General features: G+C 44.4%; 1 protein-coding gene across 24 annotated transcripts in view; it reads right to left on the reverse strand.

The window, feature by feature from the left end:
• RBM47 (RNA binding motif protein 47) overlaps positions 1 to 20582 on the reverse strand; it is a 261367-nt gene that overhangs the window by 81919 nt on the left and 158866 nt on the right. Inside the window, exon 1 of one of the 24 annotated variants that reach the window (XM_055246462.2) lies at positions 14867 to 15085. The exons of 21 other annotated variants lie outside the window; for them this stretch is intronic. The gene's annotated coding sequence lies outside the window, so the exon portion shown is untranslated. Of the gene's footprint in view, positions 1 to 14866; positions 15086 to 20582 lie in introns of those variants that run through there. 2 more of the 24 variants (XM_063619832.1, XM_055246458.2) reach the window with 2 other exon arrangements.

The raw sequence follows: 20582 nt of genomic DNA on the forward strand, positions 1-20582 counted from the left end.
CCTTGCAATTTAGCATCATACCTTATGGAGAAACGTGAAGACAAAGGTTGTAATAAAATTTGGATGATCAAAAAAAGTTGGATGACAAAGAAGATGTGGAAAGCAGAAAGAGGATTGGTATGCAAAACCCATTTAGGTTCTACTGCTCACAGTTCTAACCTCAGAGGGTGGAGAGATATATGGCCCATACTTCACATAGTCAGATGCGGAAAACAAGTATCTAGGCCAGTGCCATCCAACAGAGCTTTCTGTAATGATGGAAACACTCTGCGTCTGCACTGTCTAATACAATAGCCATTGATACGCACGTGCCACGAAGTCCTTGGCATGTGTGTAGTGCAAATGAGGAATTATTTCATTTAATTTTAAACAAATTTAAATAACTGCACTGCATGCAGCTATGGGCTACCATATTGGACAACACAGGTCTGCGTTCACAGGGCAGCTCCTGGACAGAAGAATGAGAGATTCGGGGCAGAGTTAGATCAGTAAGTCTTAGAAATGCTGCACCCACTCTGGTGGAGAAGCTAATCTAACTCATGCCTTTTCCATTGCAATCGTGAGCAGAAGCTTCCAGCACACTTTAATACACTATTAGAAATATGTGATCAACTTTTCTCAGGAGTCAACAGATGCTCAGATGAGAGTGAAATAAAGCTCAGAACCTCAAGTGACCTATTTTCAATCTTTTAGTTCTTCTTCTCCAGAGGCAGAATTCCCTTTCTGATGCCGACATTAATTACCCACTCAACACCACCACAAGCCCCACAGCGAGGCCCTCTAATGCACACATCTTCTTCCACCCATCTCCTGCTCGGCCTGCTTGAAGGTTTCCATCCATGTAGACTTGAACACTAACATGGTCTAGAACCTCCATACAGGCCAGTCAGCTCAACAGAATGAATTTACAGAAGCCAAGCTTGAGCATTTTCTAACTGTTTCTGACATATGTCTAAAGCAGGTTGGACTGCCTCGCTTCTTGGATGAGAAGGGTGGGTACGTCACATTGGACAAATCACCCGTTATATTGTTTTCATGCTGACACATTTCCCACAGCAAATTTGTTTGATGTGTCCTTGTTATTCTGTTCAAAAAACGGAGTCCAGAACGTCATTTGATGAATACAGCCTGGTCTGAATTGAAGGGAAGTCAAGCCTGAAGGAGGAAGTGGACTGAACTCCCTGAATGCTGTTGAGAAATGTTTCCCCAGCTAAGACAGTGTTTTTCCCATCTCTCTGGTAGGGAGGGGTGAGAGGAGGTGAGGAAGAGAGGCCAATGAGTGCTCGTGAATCAGTGAGACTTCAACAACACAGAACTTGAGAACAGTTGAATTTGCTGGGCACAGTGGCTCAGGCCTGTAATCCCAGCATTTTGGAAGGCTGAGGCAGGAAGATTGCTTGAGCCCAGGAGTTCAAGACCAGCCTGGGCAACATGGGGAAACACCATCTTTACAAAAAAATTTAAAAGTCAGCCGGGCGTGATGACATGCACCTGTAGCTCCAGCTATTCAGGAGGTTGAGGCAGGAAGATCACTTGAGCCCAGGAGGTTGAGGCTGCAGTGAACAGTAATTGCATTGCTGTACTCCAGCCTGGGTTGAGAGAGCAAAACCCTGTCCGAAAAAAAGAGGGCTGGGCGTGGTGGCTCATGCCTACAATCCCAGCACTTTGGGAGGCCAAGGCAGGATGATTGCTTGAGGCTAGGAGTTCAAGACCATCCTCTTCAACATAGTATAACATTGTACAACCCTGTCTGTACAAAAAAAAAAGAATGGAAAAAGAAAATAGTTGAATTTGTTAAGCCTGGACAGACAGAGGACAGTGTTACATCACAGACTCAGAACCAGTGACTAAAGTCTGACATTTCTATCTTCCCTCCTCCTTCACTTCCTGTCTTTGAAACAAGCACTACAAAGACATGAAATCAGAACCTAAAACTGAGAAGAAAGAAACACCGTCACAGGAGTATGATGAGTCTGCATTAGGCAAATGACTCTCCTGACAAGGTGGCCTCAAGGTGGAAGGAGGCTGGGTAGATGCTTTTGGAGGTGCTGATGGCCATTAGTAGGTGGTGGGCATTGGGAAGAGAAGGTGTACTTCACATCATAGATGAGGGGATTATTCACGAAAGGTGATTTGCAGGTTTGCCTCTAAGGGAGGACAAGAGTGAAAGAGGAGGAGCGGGTACCAGCAACGCCAGTCCTGGACGTTCTGAAAAGATTCAGAGGATTCAAGTTTGAGAAGTGCTACTAGCGGTGTCCATTGGAAGGTCAAAAAGGTGAAGGTGAAGGGCAGCAGACAGAGTGACTGTGGTTACCCCTCACTGCTGCCCCTCACCTTGGACAGGGTTTACTGTCATTGTCTTGTAGATTTGTCAGCAGAAGGCTTTTAATTATTTCAGTTATTTTTAGAAATAATATGTATTATATGCTGCTTCTCATTATATAAGAAACTCATGGAAAGCATGGGAGAGCCTAAAGAGGGGGGAGAGAAGAATATATGTAAATATATTACACACACACAGGCATATACACACAAACACATACACGCACACACAGGCATATACAGACACACATACACACACACACAGGCATATACACACACAGGCATATACAGACACACATACACACACACAGGCATATACACACACACATACACACACACAGGCATATACAGACACACATACACACACACATACACACACACATACACACACACATACACACACACAGGCATATACACACACACATACACACACACATACACACACACACAGGCATATACACACACACACATACACACACACACACAGAGATATGGCCAGAGATTTCATATTAAAGACAATAGGGACGCAAAAGAGGACATGGAAATAAGCAAAATTAAAAATGAAATTAGCCTGGGCATGCTGGCTCACACCTGTAATCCCAGCACTTTGGGAGGCCGAGGTGGGAGGATCTCTTGAATTCAGGAGTTCAAGGCCAGCCTGGGCAACATAGTGAGACCCCATCTTGGAAAAAAAGGGAAAAAAAATTTTTAATGAAATGGTATACCCTCTCATTATGGGTGGGAATTAGAGTGCTCAGATTCTTCAGGGATGGTTTTCTATTTTGCATTCTTTCTTTGGAACAGTATTAGTGGGGATACTGAGTTAAGCATTTTTAAGGTTCTTGACATACATTGACATGCTGTTTTCTGAACAAGGCATACCTATTTGTGTGGCCACCAGGCACGTATGAGTAAGCAGGGGTCTTTCATGGAAGGGAAATGGTATCTCCCTGTTGTTTCCTTCTTTTTTTTTTTTTTGAGATGGAGTCTTGCTGTGTCACCCAGTCTAGAGTGCAGTGGTGTGATCTCAGTTCACTGAAACCTCCACCTCCCAGGTTCAAGCAATTCTCCTGCCTCAGCCTCCCCAGTAGCTGGGATTACAGGCGCCCGCCACCACACCTGACTAATCTTTTTGTATTTTTAGTAGAGATGGGGTCTCACCATGCTGGCCAGGCTGATCTCAAACTCCTGACCTCAAGTGATCCACCCGCCTCGGCCTTCCAAAGTGCTGGGATTGCAGGCTTCAGCCACTGCGCCCGACCCTCATTGCTGTTTTAATTTGCAGGTTATTTGTGAGGTTGTAAACCAGTATTTTTTTTGTGTGAATTAGACTGTTTATTTCTACTTCCCTCCCCACCTCAGCTTCTATGATAAGGCCTTGTTAATAGAAATTAAATTAAAAGAATATTGGATTACTTATTTGTGCTGAAAGTCCCACCCACCAAAAATTATCATCATTTAATTTGTCCACATTCTATTCACATTCCTTATTTTGGTCATGGTTTTTGTAGGGCCTAGATATAAGTCATTTGTGAGTTATCTGCCAATGGCAGATTCTTTACCAAAGAAGTACTTGGGGAGGACCAAGGACTGCCAACCTCTGAAGACAAAAAATTGTTGTTTGTATTTTGTTTTTCAGAATAAGTACAAGATTCCTTAATTTTCCTTTATGCAAAGATAAAGATTTTTATCTTTAAAAGATGCTGGGCTATCAGTTAGGCACGGTGGCACATGCCTGTAGTCCCAGCTGCTCAGGAGGCTGAGGTAAGAGAATTGCTTGAGGCCAGGAGTTTGAGGCCACAGTGGCTATAATTGCACCACTGCACTCCAGACTGGGTGACAAAGCAAAATCTTCTGTCTAAAAAGAAAAAAAAAAAAAAAAAGGCTGGGCACGGTGGCTCACGCCTGTAATCTCAGCACTTTGGGAGGCAGAGGTGGGCAGATCATGAGGTCAGGAGTTCAAGACCAGCCTGGCCAACATGGTGAAACCCCGTCTCTACTAAAAACACACAAATTAGCCAGGCATGGTGGTATGCGCCTGTGTTCCCAGCTACTTGGGAGGCTGAGGCTGGGGAATCACTTGAACCCAGGGAGGCGAGATTGTGCCATTGCACTCCAGCCTGGGCCACAGGGTAAGACTTCATCTAAAAAAAAAAAAAAAGGACAAAAAAAAAGATGCTGGACTAAAATTTATAAGCCAGCATTCCCTGGTATTTAATTTTTCTATATCCAAATCAATGTTATTTCCTAGAATTTAAGAATATATATATTTTTGGCTGGACGTGGTGGCTCATGCCTGTAATCCCAGCACTTTGGGAGGCCGAGGCGGGTAGATCACAAGGTCAGGAGTTCGAGACTAGCCTAACCAACATAGTGAAACCCCATCTCTACTAAAAATACAAAAAAAAAAAAAAATAGCTGGTTATGGTGGTGCGCACCTGTAGTCGCCAGCTACTCAGGAGGCTGAGACAGGAGAATCACTTGAACCCAGGAAGCGGACGTTGCAGTGAGCTGAGACCACACCACCGCAGCCTGGGCGACAGAGCGAGACTCTGTCTCAAAAAAAAAAAAAAAAAAAAAAGTACTTGTCATTTTATGCAGCAAATAAAGCCCTTATCATATGACAAGTCAATCTTCATTGGGGGTTGGGTGGGCAGTGAGCTGTAACCTTCATTACATGATCTTTCTCTGACCTATCTACTATCAAACAACAGCAGTGATGGTACAGACAAATTGCTCTAATACTCTTATTAAAAAATGAAAGAGTAAGTATTTATTATGGCTTTGTAGTAAGAAGCCATTTTATTGGAAAAGCAGAATAAAAGTCTTTGTTTTGTTTCTACTCCAAGTCCAGGTTTGCACTTGTGATTGACAGCGATGGCGCTTACTTAAACAATGGCTAATTTAAATGTTCCACAATTCTCAAGGGAAAAAAATGCCACCTGGGACAATGTTCAATGTCTTGAATTCACTATTAAGAGTCTGGTTCCGTTCATGTATGCAAACTTCCCTCCAAGGAATCCTGTTCAAAGGGAAAGCAAACTGAGATCTACTGGACACCCATGATGTGCCAGATACTTGAATATACTGCATACTATCTCAATTAATCCCAACAATAACCACCCATGGTTGGAATCTTTGTGGAAATGGTAAAAGTTCTATACAGAGAAAGCCACTGCACTGGGAAGGGCAGAGGGCTCCGCTGTTGACTGGCTCTTTCATTCTGTTACACAGGACAAGACCAGCATGAGGTCAAACTTGTGGCAATGGCTTTTGTACTCAACTGGCTTCCAAGTTACCTTCCGGCTGATTCAGTGTCTCTGAGACCATCCTGAGTGCCAGGGACATTTGTACCTACCTTGGGTGCTAGAAACCAGTTGATTCTACTTCTTATGCTACCTAAATACTTGGCTCTTTATTGGAGGAAGACAATGATTCAGATGGAGCCAAACAAGCAGTGGCTTAAATGCCTCCTTCCAATTTTCCTTCAAAAAAATCTTGGTCAGACGTGGTGGCTCATGCCTATAATCCCAGCACTTTGGAAGGCTGTGGCAGGCGAATCACTTGAGGTCAAAAGTTCGAGACCAGCCTGGCCAACATGGCGAAACCCCATCTCTACCAAAAACACAGATTCTGCTCTGTCGCCCAGGCTGGAGTGCAGTGGTGCGATCTTGGCTCACTGCAACCTCTACCTCCCGGGTTCAAGCAATTCTCCTGACTCAGCCTCCCGAGTAGCTGGGATCAAAGGCATGTGCCACCAAATTTTTGTATTTTTAGTAGAGACACGGTTTCACTATGTTGGCCAGGCTGGTCTCGAACTCCTAACCTCAGGTGATCTGCCAGTCTCGGCCTCCCAAAGTGCTGGGATTACAGGCATAAGCCACCACACCTGGCCTTAAGCACTTCCATAAACTCCACTTTAAAACACATGATTATTGACTCCCAGGAAACTTCTCAGTAATTCCCACTTGAAATTCACCTAACTTTTTTGTGATGATTAAATATTTCCTTATGTATACACACTAAAACCTGATCTTAAAAAAAAAGAAATTCAAAAATTGCTAAATGAAAGTCTTTGAATATATTAATACCATTTGTGCCTGGAAAAAAACAAGTATTCATAAGCAAAAATTTAAAATTCCAGAGCTACGGCTGGGCACAGTGGCTCACGCCTGTAATCCCAACACTTTGGCAGGCCGAGGCGGATGGATCATCAAGTCAGGAATTCAAGATCAGCCTGGCCAAGATGGTGAAACCCTGTCTCTACTAAAAATACAAAAATCAGCCAGGCGTGGTGGCGTGCACCTGTAATCCCAGCTACTTGGGAGGCTGAGGCAAGGAATTGCTTGAACCTGGGAGGCGGAGGTTGCAGTGACTCGAGATCGTGCCACTTCACTCCAGCCTGGGCGACAGAGCGAGACTCCATGTCAAAAAAAAAGTCCAGAGCAAGTCTTATTTTTAAAACAAAACAAATTTGAAGGGAAAAAGAGACAAAAATGTCTTAAGTAAAAAAGTCAGGTGGCTGGCCGGCTCTCCAGCAGAAGATAGAAAAGTCTGCAAATTAGCCAGGCGTGGTGGTGCATGCCTGTAATCCCAGCTACTTGGGAGGCTGAGGCAGGAGAATATCTTCAACCCAGGAGGAGGAGGTTGCGGTGAGCCAAGATCACCCCACTGCACCCCAGCCTGGGCAACAAGAGTGAAACCCCATCTCAAAAAGAAAAGAAAAGGCTGGGCGCGGTGGCTCACACTTGTAATCCCAGCACTTTGGGAGGCCGAGGCGGGCGGATCACGAGGTCAGGAGATCGAGACCACAGTGAAACCCTGTCTCTACTAAAAAATACAAAAAATTAGCCGGGCGTGGTGGCGGGCGCCTGTAGTCCCAGCTACTCGGAGAGGCTGAGGCGGGAGAATGGCGTGAACCCGGGAGGCGGAGCTTGCAGTGAGCCGAGATTGCGCCACTGCACTCCAGCCTGGGCGACAGAGCGAGACTCCGTCTCAAAAAAAAAAAAAAAAAAAAAAAAAAGAAAAGAAAAGTCTGCAGTATGTAAAAGCTGAGCCTCAGGAATCAGAGGTGGCGGAGCCTCAACAGTGTTCTGGCATTGTCTTTGCCAGGACGGGACTGCCCTCTGGTGTAACTAACAATTTTCATGTTTTGTTCAGCCTCACTGTAAAGTCATAAAACTTTTCTGATGCTTAGTTTCCTCATGTACAAAACAGCAGCAGTCACCTTCTAGGGTAATTACTGCAGTTAAACAGCCAACATAGAGCACTTAGCAAATACACTCCCAGAAACAGACTTCTTTCCTTCCACCCTTTCAGGTCATAATATTTCCATCCCACCTTAAGATATCACTTAACTTTAAAGAGCTGGCACAGATAAGGAATGATTTTCAGCTCATATAGTCGTGTTTTTAATTCCTGAAAATGCTCTGCATTGTGGTCTGTTCTTACAAAGGAATACTATGCAGCAACCACAGGATAAATTATAACTACATGAAACTATGTGGATGAGCATCACCGATAAAGGTTGAGTGAAAGGCCAGATACGAAAGAGTACATACTGTCTGATTCCATCTTAATGAAGTAAGAATAGCCAAAGGTAATCCATGGTGATACAAGTCAGAATGGTGGTTACCTTGGGTTGAGGGGATAATAGGAGGAGAGGCACCAGGATACTGAGATGCTGAAAATATTCTGTGCCTTAATCTGGGTGGTGGTTTCACAGGTACATATATATGTAAAGATTCATCAAGCTGTATACTTAACAGTCATGCAGTTTACTGCCTTTATGTCATACACTTCAATGAATATTTAAAATAATATGTTTTCAGCCAGGCGCAGTGGCTCATGACTGTAATCCCAGCACTTTGGGAGGCCAAGGTGGACGGATCACCTAAGGTCAGGAGTTTGAGACCAGCCTGGCCAACATGGTGAAACCCCGTCTCTACTAAAAATACAAAAATTAGCCAGGCGTGGTGGTGCGTGCCTGTAGTCCCAGCTACTTGGGAGGCTGAGGCAGGAGAATTGCTTGAATCTGGGAGGCTGAGGTTGTAGTGAGCCGAGATCGTGCCATTGCTCTCCAGCCTGGGCAACAGAGAGAGCCTCCATCTCAAAAAAATAAATTAATAATAATAATAATATTTTTTCAAAGTAGTTATTTGATTTAATATTTTCTGTGAATGATAAATTCATTCATTGGAGCTTCAGAATTGTAGACATCACTTGTATAGGATAGTTTCCAAATAACTGAATTTACCCATTTAAGCAAACACACTATTACTTTCTTGGGTAAAAATATTTCTAGAATGATTTGTACCCTCACTATCATTTTAAACAGAGGCTACAAAGCACATTCTTCTTGGTGAACCAAGGTTATCCATAGAAATTTACATGATTGGTGATTTGTAGTGGCTCACACCTGTAATCCCAACAGTTTGGGCAGTCTAGGTGGGAGAATTACTTGAGCCCAGGAATTTGAGACCAGTCTGGGCAACACAGTGAGACCCTGTCTCTATAAAATTTTTAAAAAGTTAAAGAAACTGGCCAGGTGCAGTGGCTCACGCCTGTAATCCCAGCACTTTGGGAGGCTGAGGGGGGTGGATCACTTGAGGTCAAGAGTTCAAGACCAGCTTGACCAACATGGTAAAACCCGTCTCTACTAAAAATATGAAATTAGCCAGGCATGATGGTGCACGCCTGTAATCCCAGCTACTTGGGAGGCTGAGGAAGGAGAATTGTTTGAACCTGGGAGGTGGAGGCTGCAATTAGCCAAGATAGCGCCATCGCACTCCAGCCTGGGCAACAAGAGTGAAACTCCATCTCAAAAAAAAAAAAAAAAAAAAAAAAAGAGTAAAGAAACTTACATGGTAGAGCTCAGCTGAGATGGGACAATAGCTTCGGGGGCCATTGCTTCTGGATTGGATGGCAGCAGTTTTACCCCTTTGTTATATGCCCTATTTCTCACTGTTGTATGCCTGCGTGTAATCATCCCTGTCCTCATTTGTTTCCTTTCATTCATTTATTCATATATCTGGTACATATTTTTGAACGTGTGGGATATGCTAAGTGCTGGAGATATAGTAGCAAGTTAGACACTCGTGATCCATGACCTAAGGGAACTTAATATTTTAGCAAAAGAGGCAAGCATAAAACAAACACAATGTGTATTTTCAGGGCAAAATTAGAGGACCTCCTTTAGGGGACTTGGGAAGGTCGCCTTGAAGAGGTAACATTCAAGAACTGTGAGATGAGACCCTATCCCAGAGTGAGCCATTAGTAAGTACTGACTGAATGAATGAGTCCATGTGTGCATGCTTGCTCGAATGGTCATTAGCCAAGTAGAAAGGAGAAAAAGAAAGAGTCGTGATTTATTACGCACTGAGAAACCAGAAATGTTATTGAAATATGTCTAAACTAAGAGTCGATAGGGGGATGGGCGCGATGGCTCACGCCTGTAATCCCAACACTTTGGGAGGCTGAGACGGGTGGATCATTTGAGGTCAGGGGTTTGAGACCAGACTGGCCAACATGGTGAAACCCGGTCTCTACTAAAAAATACAAAGAGTCAACAGGCACTGAGTGAGGTCCTGATAGAATTTATGGCATTAATTTTGGCTGCTGTGGGGGCTGTTTTATTGCCTTACTTAAGATCTTGAGTTGCTAGACAACGGAAGGGTTTTTCATTATCACTGGGCTAACCTATACACATTCAGTTTTTACTTCATCCTGCAAAAAGCAAAACCAGCCACATATGGCCCAAGTGTCTACAAAGGTTCCTCCAGGTTGCCCGTGTACTTCTGACTCCGAGCTCCTACGCGTGTGACTTTTCTGGCACAGCTACCAGAATCACCTTGAAAGGTTGTCACCTATTCATTCCTTAACAAAGCCATACAGCTCTGTTCAGAAAAGACAGCGGGCCTGCCTCTTAGGCATTATGACATGTTGCGAAATGCCTTTTCATTTGGGTCCTATTATTGTCCCCAGAAATTTCAGCCTCATGACATTTTACAAATCAAGAAGAACTTGTAGTCTAAAGGACGGAAGGAGCAGATAACAAACAAGAACCTTGTAGAGACGTTACTCAATTATATGCCTAATACAGCCAAGCTGACATAGAAGCATTATTATCATATCACATTTAATAGCAGCAGAGTTTAAAATGCCAGAAACGTGGGCCAAGTTATTCAGGACTTAATGTGATGCATGACTAGATCTGTCAATAAACTATCATGAAATCATAAGAACCCCTAACAGGAGGAGCCAGTGTAGCCTTTGTTGATCTTAGTTTCTTATAATTCCTCATGGAAATACTAAATCGGGCTGGGCGCAGGGGCTCATGCCTGTAATCTCAGCACTTTGGGAGGCCAAAGTGGGCAGATCACTTGAGGTCAGGAGATGGTGAAACTCCGTCTCTACTAAAAATACAAAAATTAGCTGGGCGTGGTGGCGGACGCCTATAGCCCCAGCTACTCGGGAGGCTGAGGCAGGAGAATCGCCTGAACCTTTGAGGCAGAGGTTGCAGTGAGCCGAGATCACACCACTACACTCCAGCCTGGGGGACAGAGTAAGCCTCTGTCTCAAAAAAAAAAAAAAAAGAAAAGAAAAGAAAAAAGAAAAACTAAAAAAAAAGATTGTACCGAATATGGATTTTCCTAATGAAATAAAGGGAAACAAGGAATGACTAGTGTCTAGAAATGGTTTGTTTTTAGATTTTTCCCCAGAGTCTTTCTGTTCCTTCGATAAAATTTCAGACTCAACACAGGCTCAATCTACCTTAGAAAGTGTGGTATTGACAGGTGCGGTGGCTCACGCCTGTAATCCCAACACTTTAGGAGGCCAAGGAAGGTGGATCACCTGAGGTTCAAGACCAGTCTGGTCAACATAGTGAAACCCCTTCTCTACTAAAAATACAAAAAATTAGCCAGGCATGATGGTGGGCACCTGTAATCCCAGCTACTTGGGAGGCTGAGGCAGGAGAATCTCTTGAACCTGGGAGGTGGAGGTTGCAGTGAGCCGAGATTGTGCCACTGCTTTCCAGCCTGGGGGACAGAACGAAACTCCATCTCAAAAAAAAAAAAGAAGAGAAAAAAAAGGCTGGGTGCAGTGGTTTACACTTGTAATCCCAGCACTTTGGGAGGCCGAGGCGGGTGGATCACCTGAAGTCATGAGTTCACGACCAGCTTGGCCAAAATGGTGAAACCCTGTCTCTACAGAAATACGAAATAATTGGAGATGATGGTGGGTGCCAGTAATCCCAGCTACTCGGGAGGCTGAGGTGGGAGAATCACTTGAACCCCAGAGGCAGAGGTTGCAGTAAGCAGAGATTGCATCACTGCACTCCAGCTTGGGCGACAGAGTGAGACTCCATCTCAAAAAAAAAAAAAAAAGAAAAGAAAAGAAAAAAAAAGGAAAGAAAAGAAAAGAAAAAAAGAAAGTGTGGTATTAATGCATAAATTCTTTCACTGGTCAGGGTTTCTATTTTGGATTCAAATGGTATGGCTCTCTTTCCCTACTTGATAGACTCAAGCAATCTAAGTGCACCTATGTAACAGGCAATTAGATACAGTAAGTATCAAAATCTTAAAAGAGACATAAGAAAACATTAATCCACTTGTCAAAAGTTACATAAACTTGCAGTCGTCAGAGTAGTGAAATGACTTTCTGCTAAACTCAATTTTCCGATATGCATATAAAAAGATATTAAACCTGCCATGCTTCCAGGGAACTCAAGGTCTTTAGCCTCTACAATTGTTAGATTTCTTCCTATTTGCCTGAATATACAAAGCCACAGGGAAGTTTGTCCTATGGAGGAAATGTCTTCCAATTTTGAAACAATCATTTCTTCCAGCCGTTTTTAAATGACTGGCCACTTCTCAGAAGAAAAAATCCTTGGCTTCTTACTGCAAGCGTCATTGGGCAAAAATATACCCAAATCATGTTCTTTCATAACTGGTGATCTCTTCAACTTAGTACTGTCCTTGTACAGGCCAAAGATCCCACACCCTTGTTATGTTGCCTATTTTATACTGCAACACCTTTCCCCAAGAACTGGCAATTATAGAAATCTGTTGGAACTATTTTTTTCCCTAGATTTTCCTATAACTGTTTGAGTTTTAACTATTAATAACACAGTTACTGCTATCTGTGTGTGGCATATCATTATTACAATTGATCATACATAAACATTTGATTAAGGCTGTAGCTTTATTATATTTTCTACCTGCCCAAAAAAGCTAGATTATAAAGACTTAGTATTCCCAAGAAGTATTTAGTTTCTCCTAAACCATGACCAGTATAGAAAAAGTCAGTCTCAAGCTGGTCTGTTTCAAAAACAGACAGATTTGAGGATAAGATTTGAGGATTTGAGGGTAAGTTTTGAGGATAAGAGGCCGTTTTAAACTTTTTTTTTTTTCTTTTTTGGAGATGGAGTTTCGCTCTTGTCACCCAGGCTGGTGTGCAGTGGCACAATCTTGGCTCACTGCAACCTCCGCCTCCGGGGTTCAAGTGATTCTCCTGCCTCAGCCTCCTGGTAGCTGGGACTACAGGTGCATACCACCATGCCCAGCTAATTTTTGTATTTTTGGTAGAGACGGGGTTTCACCTTGTTGGCCAGGCTGGTCTCGAACTCCTGACCTCAAGTGATCCACTCACCTCGGCCTTCCAAAGTGCTGAGGTTACAGGCGTGAGCCACTGCACCCAGCCTAACCTGACCTTTAATTTGCTGTTATCTTGCCTAAATTTAACAGAATTGGGGGTGGGGTGGGGGGAGAAAGTTTAAAAGTATTTTCATGAAACCAGAACCACCATTTAGCAAAACCTTTAAACAGAATGAATTCCCGAGCTCACAGAAGTGCAAATCGCAAGGTTACACATTGCCTCCTAGAAACACAGCACCTGGTTCTGAGCTCTTTGCTAAAGCAAATGCTTTGCTAAAGGATTCTGATTCAGCCCACTGTAAAATCTCAAGCACAGGTAGGTTTTCCACTTACTCTCCCTTACACACACGTCCCTCTAGCAAAACCAAAAACAGCATTTGATGGAAGCTAAAGATTACAATTATCCAGGGACTCCGAGCCACGAAAAATAGAGTTTGCAAAGAAATCCCTTTTGCCCCCGTCTTCCCCTCACCATCCCTGCCCCTTCCGCAGAAGGGAACCCAAATCGTATGCAATTTGGAATTTTTAATATGAATATACTAAAGTAGGAAGCACGTACCTGCTAAGCACCTGGCGCTGTCTTTCCCTGCTTGCTCTCTCCTCCCACACTCTGGCAACGGAATGCCCTTCAAAACCATGGCTCAGTGCTTTTGGTAAATGTTTTACGAGACACTAAACAGGCTTGTGTCCCACCCTCAGAGCAAACACCACTGAGGGAACACAATATAATGGTCGAAAAGATATCATGTAATGTACAGTAATGAAAATGAACAAGCAGGCTCTATTTCCACACTTCCTCTTAAAGGGGAAAACAATGTCAAACTTTCAGGTGGTGGGGACGGAGTTGCAGGAAAGGCTCATAGAAAGAAACCTTGACGCTGGAAGCGTTAGAGCAATTTTTTTAAAGGTGGCATTACGATAAGTTCATTGTTCTAATCCTCAAACAAGTCTTGGCTTGCCGAGCTGAAAAACTGTCAAAGGCAAGAGTTAATAAAGGGTGGAGTTCACCGGCGAATATGTAGATGCAGTAGCATCTCCACATTGACCACATATTCCTATTTATCAGAGAAAATGCAACTCAAAAAAGTGCTCATAAACCATCCTCACAATAACCAAAGGTACTTCCCATTTTCCATATCCTTCAAGTTATTCACAGTTAAGACCCAACTCTGCTCCAAACCAGAAGTTTTGCATTCCATTCAAGTTAACAATTACAACTGGAGGATAACAGAAACTTGCTGGCACCAAACTATTAGAATGTCAGGTGCCTCCTGGTACCACCAGGGTTAATGAGATAAAGAGAGGGTGCCCAGGGATGATCTGTCTGCCTGGTTTTACAGAAACTACCTATGGAGATTGCTAGAGTCTTGGGCCCATGTGAGCAGCACGCACTCGCCGGCTGCTGGAGGACTGAGTGGGACAGTCTAAGACATGAAAAAGCAGAATTACTTAGCTACAGTCAAGCCCACTCGCTAAAAGGAGACTAAGAGAAGAAGCCAGAATTGGCTTTGGTTGCAGAATCACACCCACAGACAGGATAGGCAAAGAAGATAACCCATTCTCTGTCCCCACCCACTCCTCTAATCCCTGAGAGAGTGCATTTCCTACCTTTAAAATGTCTGCTGGGGTGGAAACAAAACAAAGCAAAACAAAACTGAACCTAGAATTGAGATCATGTGTTTTCTACACTCCAGCCGTGTGACCTTGAGGGAGTAACTTAACCTCCCTGAGCCCGTCTCCTCATGTATAAAGTACAAATGTCTAGAACCACAGAAGTTATTTCCAAGAACTGACAGCTCTCCAGCTCCAGGAGCCTAGAAAATGGCACAGCGCAGTTCTTGACAGTTTTAAAATGTCAGAAGGGTTGTTGTCATTTTTTGGTCTCCTACCTTATGTGGATGGGTTCTATCTTATTCTCAATGTCCTCCTGTTGCAGAAGCTTCCGGTTAGTCCTGGGACTAAAGGGCAACTGATCTCACTTCTCCTGGGTCTGACTGACTAATCTGTTAGGGTGGGTACCATAAATGACCGTTTTATCTGCCTGCCCGGGGCGTGGCGACAGGGCCTCCCCGCCCCCCAGCCCTGCCTGTCAGCTCCTTTTGCATTCACAGCATTTCTCATCTTGCCCTCTACCACAGTGAGCTGACCCGCCTCCTAACACCTCATCCCGCCCTCCCTTCTTCTCTTTTTTTCTCTCTCTTCCTCTCTCCTTTCTTGCCTTGCTTCCCTGAGAGGAACATAATGGGTGTTGCGGGAGGGCGATGATTCTTTTTCTTTTCTTTTTCTTTTTTTTTTTTCTGAGACGGATTCTTGCCCTGTCACCCGGGCTGGAGTGCAGTGGCACAATCTCGGCTCACTGCAACCTCCGCTCCCAAGTTCAAGCGATTCTCCTGCCCCAGCCTCCCAAGTAGCTGGGATTACAGGCACCTGACACCATGTCTGGCTAATTTTTGTATTTTTAGTAGAGACACGGTTTCACCATGTTGGCCTGGCTGGTCTCGAACTCCTGACTTCAGTTGATCTGCCTGCCTTGGCCTCCCAAAGTGCTGGGATTACAGGCATGAGCCACCGTGCCTGGCCCTCATCGTTCTATTTCTCCTTCTACTATTTTATGTGACATATCACACAACCCAGTGCATGGTTTAGACAGGTATTATTATTCTTGAGATTCAGAGATGCAGAAAGATCCAACAACAGCCCAAGGTCACTGAGCCATTGCTGACAGGCCAGGGGCTGAGGTGGCCTTTCCTGACAGCCCAGGATTTCCCTTAAGCCACTGACCTCCGAAAGCACCTCCTCTCAGAGCCGTAAGGCCCCACCTGGTCTAACCTGCTCTCCCCGCCACCTGTGGCACAGTTTCCTCTCAGATCCCTCTCCTCATCTTCCTTCCTTCCTCCCTCGGCGCAGGCCAGCCCCTTATTCTAATGTTAGGGTTTATCTCACTCAACCTCTTGTCCCTTGCGTGCCCTTCTTTACGCAAACCCAAGAGGAGTAAATCCCCTGCATGCTGGGGAGTAATTACCTCCATCACAGAAGTCTTTCCCATGAGCACCCCTCTTGGGTCACCTGTCTCATTCCACTCTGCATTAGGGTACTTGTATATCCTCAAATGCCATCCCTCCCTCCTTCCCCTCTTCCTTCCTTCCTTCCTTCCTTCTTTCTTTTTTCATGGAGTCTCGCCCTGTTGCCCAGGCTGGAGTGCAGTGGCGCAATCTCAGCTCACTGCAACCTCCACCTCCCAGGTTCAAGAGATTCTCCTGCCTCAGCCTCCTGAGTAGCTGGGATTATAGGCATGCACCACCATACCTGGCTAATTTCTTTATAGTTTTAGTAGAGACGGGGTTTCACCATGTTGGTCAGGCTGGTCTTGAACTTCTGATCTCAAATGATCCACCCACTTCGGCCTCCCAAAGTGCTGGGATTACAGGCATGAGCCACCGTGCCTGACCCTCAACTGCTTTCTAGATCATCAGAACACTCACCTCTGCACCCCCTGGCATGGAGTCCAATGCCTTACTGTTCAGAAATATACTTAAATTTTGATGAAAAAAGTCTGAAGACACAAAATCTGAATCCAAAACAGTGTTTCTTTTTTTTTTTTTTTTTTTTTTTTTTGAGACGGAGTCTCGCTCTGTCGCCCAGGCTGGAGTACAGTGGCGCAATCTCGGCTCACTGCAAGCTCCGCCTCCCGGGTTCACGCCATTCTCCTGCCTCAGCCTCTCCGAGTAGCTGGGACTACAGGCGCCCGCCACCACGCCCGGCTAATTTTTTTGTATTTTTAGTAGAGACGGGGTTTCACCGTGGTCTCGATCTCCTGACCTCGTGATCCGCCCGCCTCGGCCTCCCAAAGTGCTGGGATTACAAGCGTGAGCCACCACGCCCGGCCTCAAAACAGTGTTTCAAAGGCATATATTCTACGTACAGTCAGCCCTCAGTATCTGTGGGTTCCGCATCCCTGATGTCAACTAACCACAGATCAAGAATATTCAAAAATCTCGTGTACTCCATAAATATATATACTACTATGTGCCCACAAAAAATTAAAAATGTAAAAATGTAAAAAGGACGGCTGTGTCTGCACTAAACACATACAGACTTCCTTTTCTTGTCATTATTCCCTAAACAATACAGCATAATGACTACTTACTAACATTTCCATTGGATTAGGTATTCAAAGTCATCTACAGATGACTCAAACTATATGGGAAGATATGTGTAGGTCATATGCAAATACTGCACCATTTTATATAGAGGACGCGAGCTGCAAAATCTGGGGGGCCTGCAACCAATCCCCCATGGATACAGAAGGATCACTATATAAACAAATGCCAGAATTTGGGGTTTTAAGGTAGTTGCTTTGCTTTTATTTATTTTTTATTTATTTTGTATTTCAATGAGGATAAGCAAATGGGATTATGAAGTCCAGATAGCAAATAAGCTAGCCATCAAATTACACCACAAAACAAGCATTGTTTCTTTTCTTTCTTTTTTTTTTTTTTTCTTTGAGATGAAGTCTCACTCTGTCACCCATGTTGGAGTGCAGCGGTGCCATCACGGCGCACTGTAATCTCCACCTCTCGGGTTCAAGCGATTCTCCTGCCTCAGCCTCCTGAGTAGCTGGGACTACAGGCACACACCACTGCACCTGGCTAATTTTGCTATTTTTTTAGAGATGGGGTTTCACCTTGTTGGTCAGGCTGGTCTCAAACTCCTGAGCTCAAGTGATCCACCTGCCTCGGCCTCCCAAAGTGCTGGGATTACAGACGTGAGCAACTGCGCCCAGCTGTAAACATCGCTTCTCAAGTGCCTACAATAATCAGGTATTTGATATATGACAACTCATTTAATTAAACAGACAGATGAGAGGACAGACTCAGAGAGGCTGCCCAAGGATACACAGCTAATAATGACAGATCTGAGAATCCAAGCAGGTCCCAGTTGGAGCCCTTCTCTTTGCCTGAGTCACACTCTCATGCACATGCAGACTGTAGCCTACTCACCCCAGGAGCCTGTCTACTACCCAATCAGGGGTGTCCAATCTTTTGGCTTCCCTGGGTCACACTGAAAGAATTGTCTTGGGCCACACATAAAATACACTGATACTAATGATAGCTTATGAGCTTCAAAAAAAAAAAAAAATCCCAAAGGAAGCTTATAAATTTGTGTTGGGCCACATTCAAAGCCATCCTGGACATGCTAGAGGTTGGACAAGCTTGGTCTAAATCAAGATCCACCCCAGGAGTGGTGGCTCACACCTGTAGTCTCAGCACTCTGGGAGGCCCAGGCAGGAGGATCACTTGAGCCCAGAGTTTAAGACTAGCCTGGGCAAGATAGTGAGACCCTCGCTTCTATAAAAAATATAAAAAATGATCTAGGCATGGTAGCATGTGCCTGTGGTCCCAGCTACTTGGGAGGCTGAGGTGGCAGGATTGCTTGGGCCAGGAATTGTAGTTGAGGCTGCAGTGATCCAAGATCACACCACTGTACCCTGGGTAACAGAGTGAGACCTTGTCCTTAAAAAAAACAAAAAATAAAAATTACTTGCATGTATTTTCTGCCAACCTCTGACCAGAACCAGTTCAACCCTGTTTTTCTCCTTCAATCCTCTTTTTTTTTTTGAGATGGAGTTTCACTCTTGTTGCCCAGGCTGGAGTGCAATGGAATGATCTTGGCCCACTGCAATCTCCGCCTCCCAGGTTCAAGCGATTCTCCTGCGTCAGCCTCCCGAGTAGCTGGGATTACAGGTGTGTGCCACCATGCCCAGCTAATTTTATATTTTTGGTAGAGATGGGGTTTCTGCATGTTGGTCAGGCTGGTCTCGAACTCCTGACCTCATGTTGGTCAGGCTGGTCTCGAACTCCTGACCTCAGGTGATCTGCCCACCTCAGCCTCCCAAAGTGCTGGGATTACAGGCATGAGCCACCACACCCAGCATCCTGCAATCCTTTACCTTGGCCTCTTCACCCTCCTCTCCCACTTCCCTCCACCCTACCCCCTCCTTTTTTTTTTTTTTTTTGAGATGGAGTCTCGCTATTGTTGCCCAGGCTGGAGTGCAGTGGCACGATCTTGGCTCACTGCAACCTCTATCTCCCGGGTTCAAGCAATTCTCCTGCCTAAGCCTCCCAAGTAGATGGGACAACAGGCGCCCACCACCACGCCCAGCTAATTTTTGTATTTTTAGTAGAGACGGGGTTTCACCATGTTGGCCAGGATGGTCTCGATCTCTTGACTTCATGATCCACCCGCCTTGGACTCCCAAAGTGCTGGGATTACAGGCATAAGCCACCGTGCCCAGCCCACCCTACTCTCTTATCCCCAATTAAGATAATCTCTACTGTTCACTTTGAAATCTACTGATGAACTCTATTTCATATTGAAGCCCTCCTTTGACTATAAAATCCAACCAAAAAAATATGGATTCTCCCACTTTGGGTAAGCCTTTTATGTTCTTTTTTTTCTGTGATCACAAATTTGTTATTTGACTTTAAACCCTGTAGGTTGTATTAGAATTCCCTGTGTTCTATACGGCACTTGGCATATAAAAGTCTCACACTGCTCAGAGACTAAATTATGTGTCCCTGAGAAACGACTGTGCCTTCTGTGCAATAGAAATGTTTTATAATAGCATTTTCCACCTCCAGCCATGAGATTTTAAGTGGAGTTTTTTCTCTATTGTTTTGGTATGCCAGCATGCAGGTATACCCCTAGAATTTTCAGCTGCAGAGCTGCAATAGGCCAGAATAATGTGTCTCTGGTAAGTGCTGCTCTATCGCCCCAGGCCTATTCCAAAGCATCTTTCAGCTGTAGGGGCCCCTTTCTAGCCTGAATATCTGTGAGGCTAGTAAATATTTGGCCTGCAGAATAGTTTCAGCTTCTGAAAGGGGTTTTGAGCTCCCTTGGACACTAGGAAATAATAGAGGAGAAAGGAGAGGTAGAGATTTAATCTGGAGCTTCTAAATCTTCCAGAATCTTCCAAGGGTTTAGGAATGCCCACAAATCATACTCAAACCCCTTTAGAGGACTTCAAAGAGCACCATGAATGTGACCTCAGAAACTGCCCATCACCTAGCCAACCTCAACAGATGCCTAAGAAAGGGCCCAGGGCCTCTTAGTGCTTTCCCAAACTGCCCAAGGAAGGAGGGGCTGCAATAGGAGAGGGGAGATCAATCTACACCGTCCAGTACTGCCTATCATGGGGACATCAACCACTAGACCAGCAGTTCTCAAAGTGAGGTCCCTGGAATGCTGAGAGGCTCCAAGGTTCTTAATCATAGTAACATATTTCCCTTTTACACGGCATTGACACTGACTAGTGATAAAAAGGCAACGGTGGCTAAAACTTCTAGTTGTGTAAGAGGCAGTGCCACCAAAGTATACTAGTAATCGTGGCATTTTTTTACCACCAGGCATTTGAAGTTGTCCTACTTTTTTTTTTTTCAGCCAATTTTCCTTAAGAATGTATTTGATAACAGTATTAATTTTATTTTTATTTTTTTATTTTTAAAAATTTTTTAATTTTAATTTTGTTGTTGTTATTTGAGACAGAGTCTCCTTGTTGCTCAGGCTGGAGTGCAGTGGCACAATCTCGGCTCACTGTAACCTCCA

The sequence above is a fragment of the Symphalangus syndactylus genome, chromosome 16 (genome assembly GCF_028878055.3).
Source record: "Symphalangus syndactylus isolate Jambi chromosome 16, NHGRI_mSymSyn1-v2.1_pri, whole genome shotgun sequence".
Lineage (NCBI taxonomy): Eukaryota > Metazoa > Chordata > Mammalia > Primates > Hylobatidae > Symphalangus > Symphalangus syndactylus.